Genomic DNA, 6,199 nt, shown 5'->3' on the forward strand with positions numbered 1-6,199 from the left:
GTGGTAGTGGGTAGGCATCCAGGTCGGTATACTGGTTAATAGTTTGCGAGTAATCGATGCAAAGACGTTTCTTGTGTTGCTTCAGAGGATTTTTAACAACGACGACTTGAGGCCGCCAGGGAGATGAACATGGCTCAATGATACCGTCAGCTAGAAGGCAAGACATTTCTGCCTCGATAAAGGATCGATCATCTCGGCTAAAACGTCATGATTTAGTGACTATGGGCTTACATCGGGCGGAAAGATTGGCAAACAAGGAGGGCTCATCGAGCGAAGCCGCCAAAAGCGCACAAAACGGTACTTTGGAAATAGTAAGCTCCGGCTTTGACCTTCCAAACTCGAAAGTGAGTCTTCTGTGTTGTTTCTGGAAATCCTGTCCCAGGAGCACATCACTGCATAGGTTCTTGAGCACCCCGAGCCGGGTGGAGAAATAAGTGCGGCCATTGAGAATAAGGTCGACAAGACAAAAGCCGGAAGAATTGGTGGTCAGTGTCGTCAGAGCCATTGCAATTTCCCTGTCTGAGAGGTAAATATGCAGTTTTAACTTACTGACAGCCCGCTCACTAATGAAGCTGTCAGAGCTGCATGAGTCAACTAATGCACTCAAAATGTGTCCATTTATCGAAACCTCCGTGGCTGCATGGGAGGGACTTTGGAGAAAAACAGCTATGATGGGAGGAGGGGCTGTTTTACCCTTGAAAGCTGTAACCTCAGTCGTGGTTCTTGAGGGAGGAGCAGTTTTATAGATTGCAGCTGTAACCTTAGTAGTGGCTCTTGGGGGAGGAGCAGTTTTAGAGATAGTAGCAGCAAAACTAACAGGAGCTCTCGACTGGTATACCTTAGAAAGCTGGCCTTCCTTACTAACAGCGGTTCTTGACTGGCATACCTTAGAAAAGTGACCTTTCTTGCTGCAATGATTGCAGGTCGCATTACGAGCAGGACAACATTTCCGATAATGGAACGCTCCTCCACAGAAGAAACACTTCCTTCCAGATTGCCAAGATGCCGCTAGGGCGGGGTCGTCATCAGTGTAGGGTTCTCGGGTAGGGTTGTCATCAGCCGGGTTGGAGTCGTCGTCTGTGAGGGCTTCCACCCGAGGCCTATTGAAAGAGTCACTAAAAGAGGTAGCAGCAGCCCGTGCACGTGGTGAAAGATAGGTATCTGCATTCCTCTTTGCTAAGTCCAGAGAATATGCCTGGTCATAGGCAGCCTGTAACTTGAGGGTTTTATTCTCCAACAGACGCTGACGTGTGAAGGGAGACGCAATCCCATTAATAAAGGAATCACGAATTAACTCCTCCTGGTATTGCTCAGCTGCAACAGCTTTAAGATTGCAATCCTTGCTGAGCCTGCGAAGTTTCTGAAGGAATTCGTCAAGTGATTCCCCGGGTTGTCGAGTTGTGGCCAGTAGATGCCGAGAAAAAATTTCATTTGGGGACTTGACATATAGCTGCTGTAGTATTTGGATAGCGGCGTCATAGTCTACACAGTCTTCGATATAATCAAAGACGGGCGGGGCTGAGTAGTTTCTCCATGATGGATCGATTACTTGTCTGAGTTCACTTCTACGGTTCGAGTCGTAGCTGGCTGTCCCCGAAATCACCCAAAGCGTGGAGTCGATATTAAGTTGATTAAATTGACGTAATAAAACTCACTACGCACTTGGTTTGAGCATAAAGCAAGGCTTTAATCAACTTGTTTCAGAACATGGAAGTCTAGTTGTATCCACTAGCTCCCTTGTCTTTACAAAATGTCCCTGGCAAGCTGGGGCCCACGCCCGAGTATTTATACTCCTTGGACGACGCCACCAGCTGGTCGTCCAGTGTTATTTCATAGGTAGTTTCTCGCTGATGAGCTTTATGACAAATACTTTTACCCCCGACACTGTGACAATACTGTTACCCCCCGATACTGTGACAATACTGTTACCCACCGACACTGAAAATAATGTTACCCCCGACACTGTGACAATACTGGTACCCCCCGGACACTGCGACAATACTGTTACCCCCTACACTGTGACAATACTGGTACCCCTGAAACTGTGACAATAGTGTTACCACCGACACTGTGACAATACTGTTACCCCCGACACTGTGACAATACTGTTACCCCCAAAACTGTGACAATAGTGTTACCACTGACACTGTGACTATACTGTTACCCGACACTGTGACAATAGTGTTACCACCGACACTGTGACAGTACTGTTACCCCCGACACTGTGACAATACTGTTACCCCCGAGATTGTGACAATACTGTTACCCCCGACACTGTGACAATATTGTTAAGCCCAACACTGACAAGACTGTTACCCCCCGACATTGACAATATGGTTACCCCCACGACTCTGACAATACTGTTACCCCCCGACACTTATAACACTGTTACCCCCGACACTGTGACCATACTGTTATGCCACGACATTGACAATACTGTTACCGCCTGACATTGACAATACTGTTACCACCCGACACTGACAATACTTTTACTCCCGACATTGACGATAGTGTTACGCGCCGAAACTGTGACAATACTGTTACTCCCGACACTGTGACAATACAGTTAACCCCCCAATACTGACAATAATGTTTACCCCCCGACACAGAAAATACTGTTACCCCCGACACTGTGACAATATTGTTCTCCCACGACATTGACAATACTGTTATCCCCCGACACTGACAATACTGTAACCCCCCGACACTGTGACAATACTGTTACCCCCGACACTGACAATACTGTTACCCCCAACTCTGTGACAATATTTTTACCCCCCGACATTGTGACAACACTGTTACCCCCCCGACACTGAACAATACTGTTACCCCCCGACACTGACAATAGAGTTCCCCCCAACACTGACAATACTGTTACCCCCGACACTGACAACACTGTTCCACCCGACACTGTGACAATACAGTTACCCCTCCGATACTGACAATACTGTTTACCCCCGACACTGAAAATACAGTTACCCCCAAAACTGTGACAATACTGTTACCTCCGACACTGTGACAATAATGTTACCACCGACACTGTGACAATACTGTTACCACCAACACTGTGACAATACTGTTACCCCCGACACTGTGACAATAGTGTTACCACCAACACTGTGACAGTACTGTTACCCCCGACACTGTGACAATAGTGTTACCACCGACACTGTGACAGTACTGGTACCCCCCGACACTGTGACAATACTGTTACCCCCGACACTATGACAATATTGTTATCACACGACATTGTCAATTCTGTTACCTCTGACACTGACAATACAGTTACCCCAAGACATTGACAATACTGTTACCCCCCAACACTGACAATACAGTTACCCCCCGACATTGACAATAATGTTACCCCCGACACTGTGACGATATTGTTACCCCCGACACTGTGACAATACTGTTACCCCCGACACTGTGACAATAGTGTTACCACCAACACTGTGACAGTACTGTTACCCCCGACACTGTGACAGTACTGTTACCCCGACACTGTGACAATTCTGTTACCCCCGACACTGTGACAATACTGTTACCCGCAACCCTGTGACAATACTGTTACCCCCGACACTGTGACAATACTGTTACCCCCGACACTGTGACAATATTGTTACCCCACGACACTGACAATACTGTTACCCCCGACACTGACAATACTGTTACACCCCCAACACTGACAATACTGTTATCCCCCAGATACTGACAATACTGTTTACCCCCCGACACCGACAATATAGTTACCCCCGACATTGACAATAATGTTACCCCCTGAAACTGTGACAACACTGTTACCCCCGACACTGTGACAATACTGTTACCCCCGACACTGTGACAATACTGTTACCCACCGGCACTGAAAATATTGGCCCAGAAATTAGGATCGGGGGCTTGCCGCGTGTGCAAGCTCCCGATGTGCACTTACCCAGCGCGCCGACAGCTGAAGCCTGGGACTGCTTGGAATTCCTGTCACTGGCACGGTTCAGCTGTCGGCGCTCTGTGCTTGCCTGATCCAGCGGCGTAGTTCGTGCGATGTGCCGGCTGGGATCAGGTGAGCACTGGGCAGCCAATCAGGGGAGGGGAAACTTCATTCATCAGTTTGATAGTGAGAACTGTCAAACTCATGAAAACTACGGGTGCCCAAAACACTACTTAAACTTCAAATAAAATGTTAAAAAACATCCCACTAATTAAATGAACTATAAATAACTTTAAAAAACTATTTTAAACAATTAACAAATTTTCGAAAAAAATAATTTTTTAAGAAATCGGGTCTAAAAATAAACTTACCTTACTGTAAAGTCCTTAAAAACAATAAGCTGTGGAAAAATTTTTATAATTTTAAGTAATAGACCACTTACCTGAAAGAATCAAGTCCTTATGCCTCCTTTTTACATTTCTAAAAAGTTCAGGCCCTTACACACGGGCAAACCTGTCAAAAAGAAGGACGTTCAACGCGTGTGCGCAGAGTCCTGCGCGCACGCGTTGGACCTCTGAACCCCTTGGAGGAAATGCCGGTTTCCCGCGCACGTGCTGTGCATGCTGCACTTCCAACGGGCCCACGCGTGAGTACCCCGTCCGTACTCACGCGTTGGGATCGGAATTACTGGCCCAATGTTACCCCCGACACTGTGACAATACTGTTACCCCCCGACATTGACAATACTGTTACCCCTGACACTGACAATACTGTTACCCCCCGGACACTGTGACAATACTGTTACCCCCGACACTGTGACAATACTGTAGCAAAATACTGCAGATGTTGGAAATCCGAAATAACAACAGAAAATGCTGGAAAAACTCAGCAAGTCAGGCAACATCCGTGGAGAGAAATTTGAGTTGACGTTTCGGGTTTGACCCTTCTTCAAAACTGGAGAGAAAAGGAACTAGATCGAAGGCAGGGCTGCGATCGGACAAAAGAATTAAAGAACCAAAAGAAGTAAAAGAGATTAGAAGCTAGACGAGATGGTAATAGGCTGTGATTAGGTGTAAAGTGTACTGGCAGGGCAAAAGATAGCTGCCAGGTGTGACAATACTGTTACCCCCCGACATTGACAATACTGTTACCCCCGACACTGTGACAATACTGTTACCCCCCGGACACTGTGACAATACTGTTATCCCCGACACTGTGACAATACTGTTACCCCCGACACTGTGACAATACTGTTACCCCCAAAACTGTGACAATAGTGTTACCACCGACACTGTGACAATACTGTTACCCCCGACACTGTGACAATAGTGTTACCACTGACACTGTGACAGTACTGTTACCCCCGACACTGTGACAATACTGTTAAACCCAACACTGACAATACTGTTACCCCCCGACATTGACAATACGGGTACCCCAACGACTCTGACAATACTGTTGCCCCTCCGACACTTATAACACCGTTACCCCCGACACTGTGACCATACTGTTACCTCACGACATTGACAATACTGTTACCCCACGACATTGACAATACTGTTACCACCCGACATTGACAATACTCTTCCCCCCCAACACTGTGACAATACTGTTAGCTCCGACACTGTGACAATACTGTTACTGCCGACGCTGACAATACTGTTATCCTCGATACTGATAATACTGTTACACCCCGACATTGACAATACTGTTACACCCCGACACTGACAATACTGTTACCCCCGACACTGTGACAATACTGTTACCCCACCGACTCTGACAATAGTGTTACCCCCCGACACTGTGACAATACTGTTACCCCTGACACTGACAATACTGTTACCCCCGACACTGTGACAATATTTTTATCCCCCCGACACTGTGACAATACTGTTACCCCCCCGACACTGAACAATACTGTTCCCCCCAACACTCTGACAAACTGTTACCCCCCGACACTGACAATACTGTTCCCCCCGACACTGTGACAATACTGTTACCACTGACACTGTGACAATACTGTTAACCCCAATACTGTGACAATACTGTTACCCCCCGACACTGTGACAATAGTGTTACCACCAACACTGTGACAATACTGTTACCCCCAACACTGTGACAATACTGTTACCCCGACACTGTGACAATAGTGTTACCACCAACAATGTGACAATAGTGTTAATCCCAACACTGACAATACTTTTACCACACCAACACTGAAAATACTGTTAGCTCCCCGACACTGTGACAATACTGTTACCCCCGACACTGTGA

This window comes from Somniosus microcephalus, chromosome 3, assembly GCF_052327205.1.
Source record: "Somniosus microcephalus isolate GS21.2 chromosome 3, FLI_Smic_1.0, whole genome shotgun sequence".
Lineage (NCBI taxonomy): Eukaryota > Metazoa > Chordata > Chondrichthyes > Squaliformes > Somniosidae > Somniosus > Somniosus microcephalus.